This window comes from Phyllobates terribilis, unplaced genomic scaffold, assembly GCF_046119375.1.
Source record: "Phyllobates terribilis strain yellow unplaced genomic scaffold, ASM4611937v1 Scaffold_1__5_contigs__length_1240528914, whole genome shotgun sequence".
Taxonomy (NCBI): domain Eukaryota; kingdom Metazoa; phylum Chordata; class Amphibia; order Anura; family Dendrobatidae; genus Phyllobates; species Phyllobates terribilis.
Window position 1 is genome coordinate 717,029,425 of NW_027362761.1, and position 21,280 is coordinate 717,050,704.

The following is a 21,280-nucleotide window of genomic DNA, read 5'->3' on the forward strand; positions in this document are numbered from 1 at the left end:
CATGTCCCATGAACTCGGCGCACCTCATGCACGTCACTGACAGCGTGGGAGAATTCTCACGCTGAAGCGCTGAGTGCAGGAGAATTTTCCCACGCTGTCAGTGACGTGCATGAGGTGAGCTGAGTTCATTGGACATGACCTCGGCTCATCTGGATGACGTCACAGAAAGACACTGAGGAGCGCAAGCATGCCTGCGCTTCTCAGTGTCCGCGGGATGACAGGCTGGATGGCAGCGTTCTGCTGCGGTCCAGCCTGTCATCTCGATGTAGCAGAGCTGAAGCTGTCCTGGGAACCATGGAAAGGTAAGGATGAGGTTGCTTTATTATTTTACTTTTATTGCAGGAGATCGTTGGCTTCAGCTGGAATGGGTGTGGCGGTAAGTATGGTTTAATTTAGAACAATAAAGAATTGTGTCTTTATTTCAATTAAAGGACTTTTTTCTGGGTGTTTGTGTTTTTTTTAAATACTTTACTAGAAATTCATGGCGGTCATGTCTAATATTGGCGTGACCCCATGAATTTCGGGCTTAGGGCCAGCTGATAATGCCAAGCTGGCCTTAACCCCTTTATTACCCAGTGAGCCACCGCACCAGGGCCCTGGATGAGTTGGGTACAGCGCCAGAAGATGGCGCTTCTATGAACGCGCCATTTTCCGGGGCGGCTGCGGACTGCAATTTGCAGCGGGTGGGACCCAGAAAGCTTGGGTCTCCCTGCGCTGCAGATTCCAGCCCCCAGCTGCCTAGTTGTACCTGGCTGGACACAAAAATAGGGCGAAGCGCCACACATTTTTTTTTTTAATTATTTCATGAAATTCATGGAATAATTAAGAAAAAAAGGGCTTCCCTATATTGTTGTGTCCGGCTAGGTACAAATAGGCAGCTGGTGGTTGGGGGCAGCCCGTTCCTGCCTGCTGTACCTGGCTGGACACAATTATAGGGCGAAGCCCCACATAATTTTTTTTTAATTATTTCATGAATTTCCTGAAATAATTAAAAAAAAATTGACGTGGGGCTTCACACTATATTTGTGTCCAGCCAGGTACAGCAGGCAGGAACGGGCTGCCCCCAACCACCAGCTGCCTATTTGTACCTAGCCGGACACAACAATATAGGGAAGCCCTTTTTTTCTTAATTATTCCATGAATTTCATGAAATAATTAAAAAAAAAAAAACGTGGAGCTTCTCCCTATTTTTGTGTCCAGCCAGGTACAACTAGGCAGCTGGGGGATGGAATCTGCAGCGCAGGGAGGCCCAAGCTTTTTGCCCTCCCCCCCCCCCCGCTGAAAATTGCAGTCCGCGGCCGCCCCGGAAAATGGCGCGTTCATAGAAGCTGGATGCTGTACCTGGCTGGCATACAAAAATATGGCGAAGCCCACGTCAAAAGTTTTGGGAAAAATTTATTAAAAAATAAATAATAATTTAGGGACTGCATCTTTATTAAGTCCTCAAATGTCATTTAGTGTTAAAATAAAGGATTTATTTAAAAAAAAAATGGCGTGGGATCCCCCATAATTTTAGTCTCTAGCGGAGGTTAAGCAGACGGCTGGGGCAGATGTTTGAAGCCTGGGAAGGGGGTAAAACCCACGGAGCTTCCCAGGCTACTAATATCAGCCCCCAGCTGAATACCTAGCCTTTACTAGCTATTAAAATGGGGGACCCCCCAAAAAAAAATGACGTGGGGTCCCCTCTATTTTAATAGCTAGCAAAGGCTAGGCAGACAGCTGGGGGCTGATATTAATAGCTCAGGAAGGGTGCCATGAATATTGGCCCCCTCCCAGGCTAGAAACACCAGCCGTCAGCCGCCCCAGAAATGGCGCATCCATAGGATGCGCCAATTCTGGCACTTAGCCTCGCTCTTCCACGCTGCCCTGGTGCGGTGGCAGGGGGTAATAGTGGTGGGGTTCATGTCAGCGCCAGCTGCCATGAAGCCCAGGTTAGTAATGATGGCCGTCTATATGACACCCCCATTACTAACCTACAAAGTGTTAAAAAGAAAAAACACACTACACCCAGAAAAAAATAATTTATTTGAAATAAAACACCATTTTATTTAATTCTTAGTTTACTAAAAAAATAATAGTTACCTGTCCACGTTCCTGCGCTGATCTCCCATGCACAGCTGTCACATCTGGAGATGGTGACAGCTGTGCATGGCTGCTGTAAGCTCACGCTGCCGGGAACACGTCCGCTCCCGGCAGCGGGAGCCACTGACTGAGGTCACCGGAGTGCATTCAGGCAGCGCAGCTCCGGAGACCTCCTTTACGGCAGTGCTGTACCGTGGGAATTTCTCACGATACAGCAGTGCCGTAAAGGAGCTAACCGGAGCAGCGCTGCTTGAACTCCGGTGAACCCTTACGGCCCCGTCATTCTAGCGGCGGCAGCGGTTCAGAGCGGTCACATTCTATGTGGCTGCTCTGAACTGGAGATCTTCGTGGGACACTCGTGGACTACTACGGAGGGGTAAGGATAAGGTTGTGGTTTATTATTTTATATTTTATTACAGGAGATCGATGGCTTCGGGGAATTAGGTGTCTAGGTGAGTATAGGTGTAGTTTTTTATTTTTTACTTTATTTTAGGTGGCGATCGGCGGGGACAGGTAATGTATGAACTAATTTCTTTTAGGTAACCACTGGCCACCAATGACATGTATTTAACATTTATTGGGGACACAGTAGGGCAATTTAAATAGCAGGATCAGGCTGATGGGAACTACTGCTCCCATCGAGCTGATCCTGCTGGCAGGAGTGGACGGGGGACAGACATAGGCCGATGGGAGTAGTAGTGTCACATCGGCCTATGTCTGCCTGCACGCACACCCGCACACACACCCGCACACACACACCCCGCACACACACCCCGCACACACACACCCGCACACACACACCCCGCACACACACCCCGCACACACACTAATCATGACGGGTCCGGGAGGTGAGGCTGACCTGTGCGGCCGTGGGAAAGTTGATGTGAGTTCATGCAGTCAAGCATGAACTCACATGAACCCTCTGAGGGCACCGCGGCTACTTCAAATGAACAGCTGATCGGCATCACCTGATACCTCAGCTGTTCATTTGAAATAACCGGCGGGAAAGCGCAGCACAGAACGGGAAAGCCGGCGGTGAAGTCTTTTCACTGCCGGCTTCCCCGCCCGGGTCCTTCGCTCCTTGGTGCTGCGCTCCCCGCCCGGTCCTAATTTACGATCGGGATGGGAGGTGGCGAGGGGAGCGGAGGATCGGGGTGGGAGGCTGCGGGGAAGCAGTATGGGGCTGCGTGATTGTTTAAAAGCCGGCGGCTTTTTACCGCGCGCCGGCTTTTAAACAATCAGGAGAATTCTCCCACGCTGGGATGGCATTCTGATGACAAGCTGGATCGCAGCTGAGCGCTGCCATCCAGCTTGTCATCCTTCAGAGACACTGCAGAGCGCAGGCATTATGGGAACTTCCGATTCCGGTATTCGATATTATAAAAGTATCGGAATTAAGTATCGGAATTCCGATACAGTGAATATCGGCCGATACCCGATATTTCAGTATCGGAATGCTCAACACTAATCAGAATAGATCTGGTTGAAGGATCAAAACTTTCCATGTTTAAAGAAGGGGCAGCCATTTGTGGAGTTATTTTTAGGTTCCTCTTGAGTAATTTATTGATTAGTACTGAAATTTGGTTCCATAATCTTTTCACTTTTGAAGTAAATGTTATTTATTATGTATTTCATGTGGTATTACTTTTTAGTTTAACTACATCAAAGTTTTAAAATTGCAACATTTGCAATTGTTGTAAAAACTAATTTAAATGTCTGAAGGATTCTATTCTCACTTTGCCATTAAGAAAGACAAATAAAATAATAAACAAAAAATACAAATTTAACAAAGAATAAACAACAAATGAAAATAAATAAATAAATAAAATAAATTATACAGAAAATTGAACAGTCCACAAACTGGTGGTGGGACAAGGAACCACAAGATAATTCACATGAAGTAAATTTGGTAATTCTATGTGACAAGGGACAATAGTAATTAAAACAATGCTTAAAAACAAATGTATGGAGCAGTCGACCTTGTGGCAGAAGCTAAATGTGTAGCCTGACCCAAGGTTTTGCTCTACAAATGATGGCTTCTTCTGGCCCCTTTGTTTAATGCTAGGAGGGCATGCTTTGCCACATAAGACCTATTGACATGGGCTGACACTTTTCTGGACATAGCCACCACGTTTCTCAAGCATATATATTTATGAAAGAAATCTTGCAACTATTAATGGATGGTCCAGGCCAAATCGATAAGACTGCAGACTTATGAATCCGGAGATTCACAGGATTCTGAGCTAGGACCGGAGAGTATGTATGCGTTATACTTACTACCGGCCAGAGTCCGTTCAGTGGATGTGGCCTTGCTCCACACACTTGTATGGAGAGAGGCCACGTTTTCAAGTCGGCCACGTTCACTAGTCGAGTCGAGGCTTCTCTCAATACAAGTGTTCAGTACACTTTGGAGCTCAAAGACAAGTCCAGAAAGCGGCCTACATTCTCCTGCATGTAACAATAGAGTGGGCATCCCTTTCTGTGAGAAATAATGGTGGTTTAGTATCTTCCAGGGAGGTTAAGTGCATGCCATGATTTCTCGAAAGGGAGGGTAATCCACAAGCTGGTAAAGCAGCAACTGCACCACCTGCAACTTGAAAAGATGCCAGTTTAATTGGCAAACCAGCAGATGACTGGGAGAGTATAGTTGTTTCCTCTTCATACAATTGGCAATCGATATTTGCCATTTCAGCGAAAAAAGAGGAGGCATACTTAGAGTATGACATGCAGTAGAGGAGGATGAAGGTATTGGTGGTGATGATGATACCATACAGGTGTTACCTAAGGGTGCAGCTTGGCTGACAGAAGGACGATCTTGGCGAAATGGCAAAGGAGAATAACTTGACGCTTTTTCTGATTACTGGCTGACTTGACTTTGCCAAATGAGCAGATGACATCACTTCACTTCATTTGCTGATGGAGAACTACAGTTTCAAGTCCATAGAAGCCAAAACTTCCACTGCTTATTTTCCTCTTGCAAAGTTTGCAAAGTGACAAAAAATTATCTGGTGGCAAGGTGCATTAGAACTCTTACACACGAGATGCCCAAACTTATGACTCGCCACCACGGCAACCAGACATTTCACACACTGTAGAGCCTCCTCAACCAAGAACACATGCTTCATTACCTGACCTAGAGTTGATCACAGCAAAAGTTAATTTGCTCCAGAGGATGTTTTTGACACACGTGAAATGGCTAGCATTCTTGGCCACCACCTCTCCTCACCTGATTCAAACCCAGAGGTTTGACCTGGCTAGGAGTACTACCACTGACAGTGTACCTACCACCTCAGCTCACAGAGCCTTTAACACAGACTGGCGTTAGAAGTGTGTTGTCCATCTACTCCAGCACTATGTCTTCAAGAATAAAGGCTGACTGTTCATATCTTCTAAAATATCAACTGGAAGAAGTTTTTCTGGTGTAGTACGTTCCTTAGCCCCCAGGTTGCTTTGGTTTTGGGGAATCTGGGGCAAAATAGAAACAGGTGTCATTGACTGGTTGCAAATTCTAGTATGTAAAAACGTAAGTGTTATGGCTGCTGGGGAGGTGGACTTAGCAGAATGCTAACTTCAGCTGATGGTGTCGCTGTCAGAGGCTACATCATCCTGCTGTGATTAAGAGGAGGGATGGGGTTTATTCTCCATTATCCCCTCCGCTTCTTCTGAGCTAATGCACTTGTCAGAGGCAAAAGAGGCCAAATGTCACCTGCGTTTTATACTACTACTGCAAAGATGGTTGCCACTAGCACTACTGGTGGTGTTAGCTGCTGCAAGTGGCAACCATATTCTTATCCATGATATTAGGTTTGCATTTTCTATCGCCATTCTACTTCCGTCACCTGTGCCATTTTTGGGTTGAGCATACATTTTGGACAAAAGTATAACATTTAATTTGCTTATAAACTTTGTTAACAAACTCAACAATATTTTGGGTTTAAAATTTCTACCCCAAAAAAGTTTAACTGTAAATAAAGAGGTCACTACATAAATACATGCACAGAGAATAATTTGCAGTATCAGCCAGCAGCATTTTTGTGTTGCCTACAACTGTTAAATTTGACTAGTCAAACAGTTGCAAAAATGTAACCTCTTATTGTTTATTTATTTATTTTAAAAATGCTGTAAAACCAAAATAAAAAGTAATTTAAGTAGGCTCACAACCGGTAGCAAATATGCTGCGGTTTATGGTATAGACAATTAAGACAGGTATTTCAAAAATAAAAAGAGACCTTTTATATGAACCCCTTCACTAGCTTGGACGTATAGGTATGTCCAAGGTCATGTCCCTGAATTTGATGCGGGCTCTGGTGCTGAGCCTGCATTTTTCCCTGTAAAGGACAGCTGATCTGATCAGCTGTGATGTGCCTCTAACATCCGAGATCCACCCGCAGCTGTTAAGTTAACTGCTGCTGTCAATCTCTGACAGCTGCATTTAATACACGGCGGGCGGAAGCGCATCACAAGACCTGCCCATCGGCGCCCCTCTCATGTGATTGTGGGGCGCTGATAGTTTGTCATGACAGCAGAGGGTCTGCCGAAGACCCCCATGCCTGCCATTGTAAATCTCCTATTAATGCCGGCCCATGGTTAGTGTTCATATGAAGTCATGATTTGTGCTTCATAAGGGGACTAAGGGGACTATGGGAGTCTCCTAAGGGGACTATGGAAGCCATTAAAAAGTAAAAGTGTTAAAAAATATTAAAAAAATTTAGAAAACAAAAGTTCAACTCATCCCCTTTTTGCCCCATTCAAAATAAAACAATAAAAAAATACACATACTTGGTATCTCTGAGTTCAGAAAATTCTAATCTATCAAAATATAAAGTAAATTAATCCAATTGGTAAACGGCGTAACGAGAAAAAAATTGAACCACCAAAATTACGTTTATTTTGGCTGCTACAACATTGCAATAAAATGCAAAAACAGGTGATTAAAACATTGTATCTACCCCAAAATGGTATAAATAAAAATGCCAGCTCAGGGCGCAAAAGATAAGCCCTCACCCAGCCCCAGATCTCAAAAATGGAGACGGGTCTTGAAAAATAGCGACTTTTTTTTCTTACAAATTTCTGATGTTTTTTTTCACTACTTAACCCCTTTTCCCCCCGAAGGCTGTTTGCACGTTAATGACAAGGCCAAATTTTACAATTCTGACAAGTGCTCACCAGTGCTCAAAACCACATTCAAGAAGTTTATTAACCCTTCAGGTGCTTCACAGGAATTTTTGGAATGTGGAAGAAAACAATGAGCATTTAACTTTTTTTCACAAAAATTTAATTTTAGACCCAAATTTTTCTATTTTTGCAAGGGTAACAGGAAAATATGGACCCCAAAATTTGTTGTGCAATTTCTTCTGAGCACGCTGATACCCCATATATAGGGGAAAACCACTATTTGGGCGCAAGGATCCAAAGGGAAGGAACGCCATTTGACTTTTTGAATTTAAAATTTGCTTGAATAATTAGCCTACGCCATGTCTCGTTTGGAGAGCCCCTGATGTGCCTAAACAGTGGAAACCCCCCACAAGTGCCACCATTTTGGAAACTAGACCCCTCATGGAGCTTATCTAGATGTGTGGTGAGCACCTTGAACCACTAAGTGCTTTGCAGAAGTTTATAACGTATGGCGGTGAAAAAAAAAATCCCATTTTTCCCACAAAAATGTTTTTTAGCCCCAATTTTTTATTTTCAAAGGGGTAACAGGAGAAAATGGACTCCAAAATTTGTTGTGGAATTTCTCCAGAGCACGCAGATACCCCATATGTTGGGGAAAACTACTGTTTTGGCGCATGGCAGGGCTCAGAAAGGAAGGAGTGATATTTTGGAATGTAGACTTTGATGGAATGGTCTGTGGGTGTCATATTGCTTTTGGAGAGCCTAATGTGCCTAAATAGTGGAAAACCCCCTTATTTTGGAAACTAGACCCTCTCAAGGAATGTATTTAGATGTGTGGTGAGCACCTTGAACCCACAGGTGCTTCACAGAATTTTACAACTTGGATCTGTAAAAATAAAATATATATATTTTTCCCACAAAAATGTTGTTTTAGCCCCAAATTTTTTCATTCTCACAAGGATAGCAAGAGAAAATGGATCCCAAAATTTGTTGTGCAATTTTTCCTTTGTACACTGATACCCCATATGTGGTACTTGTGATGCACAGTGCAAAGCTCAGAAGGGAAAAAGCACCATATTGGAGTTCAGATTTTGCTGGACTGGTTTAAGGGTGCCATGTCACAATGGCAGAGCCCCTGAGGTGCCAGAACAGCACACCCCCATAAGAGACCCCATTTTACAAACTACACCTCTCAATAAATTAATCTGTCGGTGAAGTGAGCATATTGACACCACAGGTGAATCACAGAATTTTATACCATTGGGCAGTGAAGAAAAAATAATTACATTTTACATTTTCACACTGGGAAATGGGTAAAAATGGCACCAAAATTTGTCCCACAATTTCAGCTGAATGTAGAAATACCCCAGATATGTGGCTGTGCAGTACTGCTTAGCCACATGGTGAAACTCGGGAGGGGTGGAGCGCTATTTGCCTCCTGGAGCGCAGATTTTTCTAGAATAGTATGCAGACTCCATATACAGAGCCCCTAAGTGCTAGAATAACAGAATCCCCCCTCAAGTGACCCCATTTTGGAAATTATACCCCTTTGGGAGTTTATCTACAGGTGTAGTGACAATTTTGACTCCATGGGTCTTTTCCAGAAACAAACAGCAGCGAATGTTGCTGAGTGAAAATTGCAAACTGCAGTTGTAGTAAACGGTAAGTTTTAATGATCAGTATGTATGTCCAGCTCATGCTTCTGGAGACACACACCTGTAAATTAGGCGTGCTCTCATCACTACAGAAATGCCAAACATGTAGACGCTAACTGCAGTTTAGGCACACACTGAGGCTCAGAAGGGTGGGGGGGCATTTTGATTTGGGAGCGCAGAATTTGCTCAATTTCTTTTGGGGGGCGATGAGCCATTGCGCTTTTCCAGACCCTTTGTACTACCAGTAATGTGGAAGCCCCTATATTTCCAATAACAGATGACAGACCTGAGTGGGGTCTTGCTTTTTTTGTGGGATGAGTTGAAGCTTTTGTTGGGAACATTTTACATAACATTTTGGATCACATTTGCCCTGCGCTTTTCATGACCTTTTGTTCGGTGGTATCATGATAAAGCATCGTTTTTTGCCTCGTTTTTTAATTATTTGTTTATTTTTTTACGGTGTTCACTGAAGGGGTTAACTAATAGGACAGTTTTATAGGTCAGGTCATTCTGGTCGTGGCGATACCAAATATATGTACTTTTTTTGTTTATTTTTTTTCATAAAAATATTTATTTATGGGTACAATATATATATTTTTATTATTATTGTTATTATTCTTTTTTTTAATTTTACACTTTTTCCCACAATGGGACTTTCTCTACTTGCAGGCTGATCGCTTGTATAGTATAGGGATGCAGGAGCTTTCCTATACTGTGCAAACTGTCAGTTCTGCACTGACAGAAATCTGCCAGATAATGCACTGCGCATCATCTGGCAACTTTCCTAGCTCTGGGACCCGGATGGGATCCTGCTATGACGTCGAGGGGTCTCCGATCCAAAGGTAGAGGGGCTTTCTTCCCTCTTCCTGCACGGTAAATGCTGCGATCGCAGCGATCTCTGCATTTAGCGGGTTAAAGTGCCGGGAGCGGTGCCATCACCGCTCCTGGCACTGAGTGCCGGGTGTCAGCTGTGAGAATCAGCTGACACCCGGCGGCGATCACTTGCGCACAGCCTCTATGAACACAAAATTGCCAAGACGTATCCATATGTCCATGGTCAATAAGTACGAGGCCACAGGGATGTATGAATACATCTCAGAAACAAAAGTAAATTTTAATCATCAGATCTTGGAATAAAAATAAACTCCACAATTGGATGCATTTAAATAAAATGTTCCTGTGCTGAGATAATCTTATAAATGTGCCCCTGCTGTGTACTGTGAAATGGCTGTGTCTGACCGTGCAGGAACATGGTCAGATCATACTACATCTCCTGGGCAGGGGAGGAAGCAAAAGAGTATACAGACAGGACAGCACGAGATCACAGCCGATTCTTTCTTTGAAGTAAAATAATGTTTAAAAACAGACAGTGACATTTTTTACTCACAGAAAGAACCAGCTGTGATCCCTGCTGTCCTGTCTGTATCCTCTCTTCTGCTTCCTCCCTGCCCAGGAGATGTGGTATGATCAGACCATGTTCCCGTATGGTCAGACACGGCCATTACACAGTGCACAGCAGGGGCACATTTATAAGATTATCTCAGCATAGGAATATTTTTTTAGACACATCGAATTGTGGAATTTATTCTCAAGGTCTGTACGAATTTACCGCGGGTCAGAGTCGGTGTTTCTCGCGGTGTCACATAGATGACAGTGTGGGAAACACTGGATGCTCAGGTCCCCCATTCATTTGAATGGGGTACAGGTTCACGTTCAACTTTGGGTACTGTTCTGGTACCCGAACTGAACCTTTTTTAATGTTTGGCCAAACCTGCCGGACCCGAACACCCACGAGTTCGCCCATCTCTAGTCCTGACACATCAAATGCCGTGCCGGAGACATCAGAAGGTAAGAGATTCTCAGGACTCTAGCTGCCAGGTATCATTGGCCTGGACGCTGGTCCGTGAGTCAATTCGTTCATCTGTAGTTGAGACCTATGAATTTATTTTTTGTTCCTTCATTCACAGTTGCAGCCGCCATAACGTTCTCATCTCTATGTAGCTTAACTATATGGCATCTGGCTTTTTTGAGTCTATAAAGCTGTGTTTACAAGTTGCATAAAAACTGTGTGTTTGTTTTCTGCAGATGTCTGCACCAAACTACACAATAACAATTTTCTCTGATAATTCCATTTTTGCTGCATTTTTTATGCGTTTTCCCCCTTTTTTGATTCGTTTTTGGTGCAGATGTGAAGCAGCATTTTTAATGCATTTTTATAGCTTAGAAAAGCTGTGATTCTGCACTTAATAAAGTATCTACAGTTTTTTACATGCGTTTTTTTTCAGGCTCCACATAGTAGCCTCCAGAAAAATAAAAGCACCAAAACCGCACAGTTCAGCAGCGTCTTTAGATGCATGGTGGGCAAAATTTCTGTGCAAAAAAGCAGATGAAAAAAATGTAGCATTTATGCTACATGTCAACGCAGCTTAAATTTTCAAGCAAAATTGTGGGATATGCTCATCTGAGACCCCGCTGAATATTATTTTTATTTCTGAGGGCCAACTAGTACTTCTGCTATTGGGCCCCATGATTTCTATTTATGTACTATTGTCTTTGAAAAGCAATATCACCAGACTGAAAATAACCTATTTTGACCATGTAATGAGGGCAAATTCCATAGAAAAGGAGATGCTACTCAGAATGGTCAGTGGTAAAAGGAAACAGGAGAGAACAAAGACCCATTGGCTGGATGCCATCAAGAATGACATGTTAGATTGAAAGAAGGGAAATAGTCGGCACATCCATCCAACAATAGGTAAAATATATCAAAAATTTATTAGGGCAGCTTTAAAAACATGAATTCCAGAGATATAAAAACCTGAACCAGAAAAGCGTCAGGTTTTTATTTTTACATCTCTGGAATCCATGTTTTTAAAGATGTCCTAATAAATTTTTGATATATTTTACCTATTGTTAGATGGATGTGCCGACTATTTTCCTTCTTTCAATCTAACTACTTGGCTGAACTTCACCAGCAGGACCGGCACCCTCCATACGGATTTCAACCTCCAGCATTTGGATTGGAAGGCATGGTGAGTAGTGTTGAGCCACCCCCATAGTGTTCGAGTTCGGTTCGGTTCGTCGAACACCCATGTGTTCGCCGAACTGTTCGTCGAACTGTTCGTCGAACACCTTTGAACACCGTTAAAACCAATGGCAGGCAAACAAAAACACATAGAAACACATAGAAAACACCTTCAAAGGTGACCCTTTTATAGCCAAAATCACGGCCCTGTATCGCAATACGTCACCTAGGCTGAAGATAAATGGAACTGTAGCACCCTGAGGGCTCGGTTGCTACAGAGGTATTGCACCTCACCCAGAGGTGTGATATCTCACTCTCAGGTAAGGATGTAGTGTGGATCAGGACCCGACACCTGCATGCATTACACCACATTGCCGTGGGGCAGGGCGACCAATATGCCCCTGAGATGGGCACGACAGTCCCTGTCCCTGGCTGGAGTGGGGGGAGGGAACACTGAGGAAGGGGAACCCTGTAGTGCAGGAGCAGGGAGGAAGCAGTTCCTGGGTGCATTGAGAAGGGAGTATAAAAGGTGGGCACCATCTTAGTTCAGTGCAGAGAAGTCTGAGCAGAAGTGGCAGGGAGCAGGGGCTCTGCATGAGCTCTGCTCCGGAGGCGGGCCTAGTAACAGAGGCCCAGGCCTGGAAGAGGGAGAAGGAAGGAAGAGGAGCGGAGAAGGCTCCAGGAACGAGGAACGAAGGGATCCCAGGGGTGCGGACGGGCGAGTCGCCACCGCACGCCCGAATCCACCTGCGTGGAGGGGTCAGGCCAAAGGGGGAGACCGGTCCCCGAAACTAGTGGAGGCAGGAAACGACCCTCAGCTAGAAACAGGAGGCTGTGACATTTTATGTGGCGCAGCCCCTCGCTACACCCGCTAGGAAGGCACCACATAGGGTCAGGGAAACTGGCGCCAAGTTTACCAAGAGGAGGCCCGAGGCACCCGGACAGAAGGGTTGGTAAGAAAGGTCAGACAAAGGACACACAAAGGGGGTCCTGTGAAGCGCTCCAAAGTTATCTGGGAGTTGTCTGAGCCCCTCACCTGGTGAGCACAGTACGACGTGGGCAGCCGTTACCTGCAGACGTGGTCTGGATAATAAGAACTGTGAGTAAAGGCCCTGGACTGCATCACTGACTCCGTGTCGTTACTGCTGCTGCCCTGCACCATCATCCCCATCCTCCGCATACACTGCCCTGAGGCTATACTCTTCCCGTGGGGAGTTATGCTACGCTCTGCTGCACCCACAACACCAGCCTCAGCGGTCTGCCCTGGAGCGGCGGTTCACTCTGACCGCAATCCACGGGTGGCGTAGTCGGACATTTAAACATCAAAACCACATAAATAGTTCCGCCACTGGTTTGACCGCCCTGAGCCACGGAACCGGGTCGCTGCCACGGAGACTACAACCACCAGCATCCACCAAAAAGGGTCCGGCTCCGGGTGTCCCAAGGCCCAGGGGGCGCGTCAGAACATTTTCATCACCTTTCACAATCACCAATGGGACAAGGCAGGGATGTTCTCTGTCCCCTCTCTTATACATCCTAGAGACGGAGCACCTGCTCTCATCAATTCGCCATAACCCCAATATTAGGTGGATTGAGGTGGGAGGCACCGAGTACAAGTGCTCTCTATTTGCTGATGATGTCCTAGTATATATCACTCAATCACATATATCCATCCATGCTGTTATGGCTGAAATAGATCACTTTGTTACATGGTCAAATTTTAAAATCAATGCAGCGACGTCTGAGGCCCTCGATGTCTCCCTCCCCAAATCCATATAGGATTCCATCCAGTCCAACTTTCCCTTTGCCTGGCCCTCACAGGGTATCAAATACTTAGGAATTCCTATTCATAGAGACCTCTCCCATCTATGTTATCTTAATTTTGGGCCCTTTATTGAACAACTCCATACAGACCACGGTTGGCAAGTTAGAACTGTAAGATTCACTACGTGAACCACTGGTGTTTTGTGGAAAAGCACATGTACACTGTGTTCCAAATTATTATGCAAAAAGTGTTTAGGAGTGATAAAGGAAGAATTTGTTTGTTTGTCAGTTAAACTCATTGATGGTGATGTGTGTCAGGGCTCTTTATATCACTGTAAGCAATTGCAGACACCTGTGCTAATTAGTTTGGCAGGTGTGTCCAATGAAAGGCAAGACTACTTAAGAAGGCTGTCTCACATTATTAAGCAGCCTACATTTTCTGCCAAAATGGGAAAGAAAAAGGATGTGTCGGCTGCTGAGAAGCAACAAATTGTGGAGTGTTTAGGTCAAGGCATGACTACAATCAACATTGTGCGATGATCAGGATGAAGTGTCTTGGCAATCAAGAAGTATGTAGCTGATTCACAGTACACACGTGTGCGTGCTGATAAGGGCAAATTGAGGACTCTTTCCTACAGGCAATTACGTCAGGTTGAAAGAGCAGCGGCAAAAAAGCCTTGTCATAGCAGCAGACAAGTTTTTGAAGCTGCTGGTGCCTCCAACGTCCCCCGAACAACAAGATGCAGGGTCCTTCAGAGGTTTGCAGCTGTGCATACGCCATCCTGTCGACCTCCTCTATCCACTTCACACAAGCAGAAACGGCTCCAGTGGGCCAAACATTACATGAAGACTGATTTCAAAACTGTTTTGTTCACGGATGAGTGCCGTGCAGCGCTTGATGGTCCAGATGGATGGAGTGGAGGATGGCTGGTTGATGGACACCCCACGCAAACACGGCTACAGCGCCAACAAGGAGGAGGTGGAGTAATGTTTTGGGCTGGAATCATGGGGAGAGAGATTGTCGGCCCCTTTAGGATCCCTGAAGGCGCTAAAGATGAACTCCATAATGTATGTGGATTTTCTCAAACAGCACTTCCTGCCATGGTTCAAGAAGAAGAACCGTGTATTTCACAGCAAGATCATTTTTTTGCATGATAATGCACCATCTCATGCTGCACATAAAACATCTGCATCTCTGGCTGATATGGGCATAAAAGGGGACAAACTTATGGTGTGACCCCCATGCTCCCCTGACCTCTACCCCATTCAGAACCTTTGGAGCATCATTAAAAGGAGTGTCTATGATGGCGGGAGGCAGTTCACATCTAAGCAACAGCTCTGGGAGGGTATTCTGTCCTCATGCAAAACAATTGAAGCAGAAACCATCCAAAACCTGACAAATTCAATGGACGAGAGAGTTCAGAAGCTCCTTTCGAACAAGGGGTCCTATGTGAAAATGTAACATCACCTAGAATAAAGTTTTGAGTTGAAAACTGTTTGATTTCAGTTTCTAACAACCTGCTAATGCTTATAATTTCAAAAATGACCATTTTTTTGGTCTTTATTAAAATGAAAAGGTTGATCGAAAAGTTTGGGGGATCTAAGAGTGTGGCAACCCAGTAGTCATGATTACTTCGAATTCTGACAATATGAGGGTCATGCTGCAGGTAGTGCAGCAAGAAGGCACTTATGTGTCTTGCGCATCTCGGAGCCCCAAAATTATTTTCCGGGCTAAATGCAGCTAAAAATTATTATTAATTTTAAATCTGGTGAAGCTTTAGTATAGATGGCCTAATAGGATCAGTGCTGCACACTGCTACAAAGCCCAAATTATTTTCCAGTCAAGATACAGATAAACATGATTAGTAATTTTAAATCTGGTGGAGCTTATTATAGATGGCCTAATAGAATCAGTGCTGCACACTGCTACAAAGCCCAAATTATTTTCCAGCCAAGATACAGATAAACATGATTAGTAATTTGAAAGCTTAAAACGGTTGGTAGGGTGATTTTAACCAATCATCAAGCTTTTACTCTCCCCAGGATGACACAGGGGTAGAAAAGTCTTTTCGGATCCATGATTTGTTCATCTTTATGAACGTGAGTCTGTCTACATTATCAGTGGAGAGCCGCGTGCGCTTATCTGTCAGCACACCACCAGCAGCGCTGAACACACGTTCAGACAGAACGCTGGCTGCGGGGCATGACAAGATCTCCAAGGCGTAAGTGGCTAGCTCCGGCCATTTATCCAGATTGGAAGCCCAAAAAGAGCAAGGGTCCAGTGACACAGTCATGGCTTCAATGTTTACTTGGAGATACTCCTGTACCATCGTCTCTAGGCGTTGACTATGTGTCAGACTTCTTGTCTCCTGTGGCCTTGCAAAGGATGGGCTAAAAAAGTGGTTAAATGATTCCGCAAAATTGATGTTACCAGCAGATACTGTGGTTCTGTTACGGTTTGAGTGCTGAACACTTGACGGTCCCACGGTTGGCAAGTTGGAACTGTGAGATTCACTACGTGCACCACTGGTATTTTGTGGAAAAGCACATGTAAGATTCTGCAACAGTCTCTGCTGATACTCCTGCATGCGTGCATCCCTTTCTATGGCAGGAATAATTTCTGCAAATTTACTTTTGTACCGGGGATCTAACAGTGTGGCAACCCAGTAGTCAGGATTATTTCTAATTCTCACAATTCGAGGGTCATGTTGCAGGTAGTGCAGCAAGAAGGCACTCATGTGTGTTGCGCATCCAGGAGCACCAAGTCCCTGTTGTGTTGGTGGCGAGGTAACAATCATGCTTCCTTCCTCTGTCCTCTACCCCCAACCTCGCACAACAGAAATGTGATCAAGGTCTCCCTCATCTGATGAGTCTTCCATCAGTTCGTCCTCCACTTCTTCCTGGGCTCCTGCACCTTCCTCACTAGTTTGGCTGCTACCATGCGCCCTGGTAAAACCATCTCCCCCACCCTCACATGCCTGCTGCCTTGGTGCTGCCGTCCGTCTGGACCTTGCAGATGTTAGCCCTTCCGCATACAACTCCTCCTCCTCTACTTCCTCCACCTCCTCTTGTGCCACCACCTGACTCCGAATTCTGTTTAACACATGCTCCAGCATGTAAATCACCGGAATAGTCATGCTGATAATGGCATCGTCAGCACTAAACATCTTCGTCGCCATTTCAAAACTGTGCAGAAGGGTGCATAGGTCCCTGATCTGAGACCACTCCTCCAGCGTGATTTGCCCCACCTCTGGATCTCGTTGGCCCAGGCTATACGTCAGAACGTATTGCACCAGGGCTTGTCGGTGCTGCCACAGTCGCTGCAACATGTGCAGAGTTGAATTCCACCGGGTAGGCACATCGCATTTTAGCCGGTGAAGTGGCAGGCCCAACGACTTCTGTAGAGATGTAAGTCGCTGAGCTGCGGGATGCGAACGGCGGAAGTGAGCACACAGCGACCGTGCCCTCTGCAGAAGGCCATCTAGTCTGGGATAGTGGGCTAAAAATTGCTGGACAACCAGGTTCAACACGTGAGCCATACAAGGCACGTGTGTGACATTGCCCCGGCGAAGGGCCGTACCCAGGTTTGCAGCATTGTCGCACACGGCCTTCCCTGGTTTCAGGTCCAGTGGAGACAACCATTCATGAAATTGGTTCTCCAGAGCTGACCACAACTCCTCAGCTGTGTGACTCACATTTCCCAGACATTTCAATGTAAAAACCGCCTGATGACGTTGAGCCCTACTGCCAGCATAGTAAGGAGGTGTGCAGGATCCCTTCTGCGCAGTTAGAAAGCTTGTGGCATGACCAGACAGGCTTTGGGTGCAGGTGGAAGACCGAGAGGAGGTTGAGGAGGCAGAAGCAGTGGAGGAACTTTGACATAAAGAGGATTGACGCACAACTCGTGGGGACGGCAAGACTTGGACAGCAGCCCCTTGTCCTGCTGTCACCATAGTTACCCAGTGCCCAGTCAGCGACATGTAACGCCCCTGTCCATGCCTACTCGTCCAAGTGTCTGTGGTGAAATGTACCCTGTCACACACAGAGTTTCTCAAAGAAGCGGTGATGTTGTGTGCGACATGCTGGTGGAGCGCAGGCACACCTTTCTTTGAGAAGTAGTGCCGACTGGGCATCTGGTACTGGGGCACTGCGACGGACATAAGGTCTCGAAAATCCTCTGTGTCCACCAGGCGGAAAGGCAGCATTTCTGTAGCCAAGAGCTTGCAGATGGTGAAATTCAACCTCTTAGCTTTCTCATGGCTAGGAGGAAATGGTCTTTTACTTGTCCACATCTGAGGGACCGAGGGCTGGCTATTGTGTTTAGACGGGGTTGATAAGGGTGTCCCCGGCAAACTGCCGGTCTGTGAGGAAGATGCAGGCGGACATGTTAGGTTGCCTTGATCCAAAGGTGGTGCTATCGATGTCGGACAGCGCTCAACACCAGCTGGTGTTACCACCTCCAAAGAAAATGATGACCTGCCAATCACGCTGGCTGTTGCGGGTAAAGAGGTGGCAGGTCTGCGCCCCAAAACAGGTGTGATTGCTGTCCCCCCAGTCACAGAGGATGAAGAGGCCGCGGATGCACAAGATATGGCAGACGGTGGTTGGCCCGGCCGGCTAGGACGCATTGTAGCACACTGAGCTTCCCACTGCAAATTATGCTTCATGTCCATGTGCCGGTTCATGCATGAAGTACTCAAACTATGTATTTTTTGGCCTCTACTTAGCTTTTGCTGACAAATGTTACAGATAACACGAGTTGGGTCATCTTTATCGATCTGAAAAAATGCCCAGGCTATGCAAGGCTTAGCACCCATGCGACCTGAAGAGCCACCACGACTTGTGGTGAGAGGCAGAGTTGTGTTTGAGGATGCAGTTGTTGACGTGCTTCCAGTACTACGTCTCTGTCCAGGAAGGCGCAACCTGACCTCGTCGTCACTAGCATCTTCCTCCACCTCCTCTGCTGACCTCATCTCTTGGCTGACTGTGGGTTGACAGTAAGTGGGATCTCCAACCTCATCATCATCACCCTGTGCGTTATCACACCCGTCGTCCTCAGAGCCAACCTGTTCCTGCCCTGAGAAAAAACTAAAGTTGTCGTTCCAATCAGGTATTTGAGTCTTATCATCGTCTTCCTCATTGTCTCCACCAACAGGAGTTACAGTTTGGGAATGAGGGTCTACATTATGGTCAGAACCTTCTGCGTCTGGTCCTGGATCCGACTCATAAAGATTCTGGGCATCAGTGCAGATCATTTCCTCGTCTGGATTCACAGAAGCGCTGGAGTCGACCTCTGATTCCCAGGCTATAGTATGAGTAAACAGCTCTGCAGACTCAACCATCTGTTCTACCTCATACTCAGACGGGCAGCTGGAGATTTGGGAGCTGTGAGGAAGCAAGTGCGATTGGGGTGACACCTTTGAGGACTGGAGTATTTGTGATGTTGAAGTTGATGTGGAGGAGAGCCCACTTAAAGGAGCACTTGATATCCGTTGAAGCACCTGCTGTTTTTGTGCCTCATCTGGAATTTGTAGCGATTGGCGTGGCCGTAAAAGAAGTAGACATTTTAGTTTGGCTGGAAGATGGTCTTTCTTCTGCAGATGTTACTGTTGCTTTAACACCTACCCCACGGACACAACCTTTTTTCCCCTTCCCAACACGCCTATTCCCCTTTCCACCAGCAGCAGGCCTTTTTCCACTCATTTTGGTGGTTAACTAATTCACAACTCTGGAGTTGTTTGCACAAAAAAACAATGGATGGGAACCGAGCAGAGCTGAGTGGCCAAACTGTGGTATTAGGCCAAAACTATTGGCTGGGTTAGATGCAGAAAAAAATTATATTCAATTTGCAACCTGATGGAGGTCAGTATAGATGGACTAATAGAGAAAGTCCCACACACTGCTAGAAGGCCAAATATTTTTTCAGAGCTAGATGCAGATAAAAATTATTTTTAATTTGCAACCTGATGGAGGTCAGTATAGATGGACTAATAGAGAAAGTCCCACACACTGCTAGAAGGCCAAATATTTTTTCAGAGCTAGATGCAGATAAAAATTATATTCAATTTGCAACCTGATGGAGGTCAGTATAGATGGACTAATAGAAAAAGTCCCACACACAGCTAGAAGCCCAAATATTTTTTCAGAGGTACTGTAGATGCAGATAAAAATTATTTTTAATTTGCAACCTGATGGAGGTCAGTATAGATGGACTAATACAACAAGTCCCACACACAGCTAGAAGCCCAATATTTTTTCAGAGGTAGATGCAGAAAAAAATATATTCAGTTTGCAACCTGATGGAGGTCAGTATAGATGGAGTAATAGAACAAGTCCCACACACAGCTAGAAGCCCAAATATTTTTTCAGAGGTAGATGCAGATAAAAATTATTTTTAATTTGCAACCTGATGGAGGTCAGTATAGATGGACTAATAGAGAAAGTCCCACACACTGCTAGAAGGCCAAATATTTTTTCAGCGCTAGATGCAGATAAAAATTATATTCAATTTGCAACCTGATGGAGGTCAGTATAGATGGACTAATAGAGAAAGTCCCACACACTGCTAGAAGGCCAAATATTTTTTCAGAGCTAGATGCAGATAAAAATTATATTCAATTTGCAACCTGATGGAGGTCAGTATAGATGGACTAATAGAACAAGTCCCACACACAGCTAGAAGCCCAAATATTTTTTCAGAGGTACTGTAGATGCAGATAAAAATTATTTTTAATTTGCAACCTGATGGAGGTCAGTATAGATGGACTAATACAACAAGTCCCACACACAGCTAGAAGCCCAATATTTTTTCAGAGGTAGATGCAGAAAAAAATATATTTAGTTTGCAAACTGATGGAGGTCAGTATAGATAGAGTAATAGAACAAGTCCCACACACAGCTAGAAGCCCAAATATTTTTTCAGAGGTAGATGCAGATAAAAATTATTTTTAATTTGCAACCTGATGGAGGTCAGTATAGATGGACTAATAGAGAAAGTCCCACACACTGCTAGAAGGCCAAATATTTTTTCAGAGCTAGATGCAGATAAAAATTATATTCAATTTGCAACCTGATGGAGGTCAGTATAGATGGACTAATAGAGAAAGTCCCACACACTGCTAGAAGGCCAAATATTTTTTCAGAGCTAGATGCAGACAAAAAATTATTTTGAATTTGCAACCTGATGGAGGTCAGTATAGGTGGACTAATAGAACAAGTCCCACACACTGCTAGAAGGCCAAATATTTTTTCAGAGCTAGATGCAGAAAAAAATTATATTCAATTTGCAACCTGATGGAGGTCTGTATAGATGGATTAATAGAACAAGTCCCACACACAGCTAGAAGCCCAAATATTTTTTTAGAGGTAGATGCAGATAAAAATTATTTTTAATTTGCAACCTGATGGAGGTCAGTATAGATGGACTAATAGAGAAAGTCCCACACACTGCTAGAAGGCCAAATATTTTTTCAGAGCTAGATGCAGATAAAAATTATATTGAATTTGCAACCTGATGGAGGTCAGTATAGATGGACTAATAGAGAAAGTCCCACACACTGCTAGAAGGCCAAATATTTTTTCAGAGCTAGATGCAGATAAAAATTATATTCAATTTGCAACCTGATGGAGGTCAGTATAG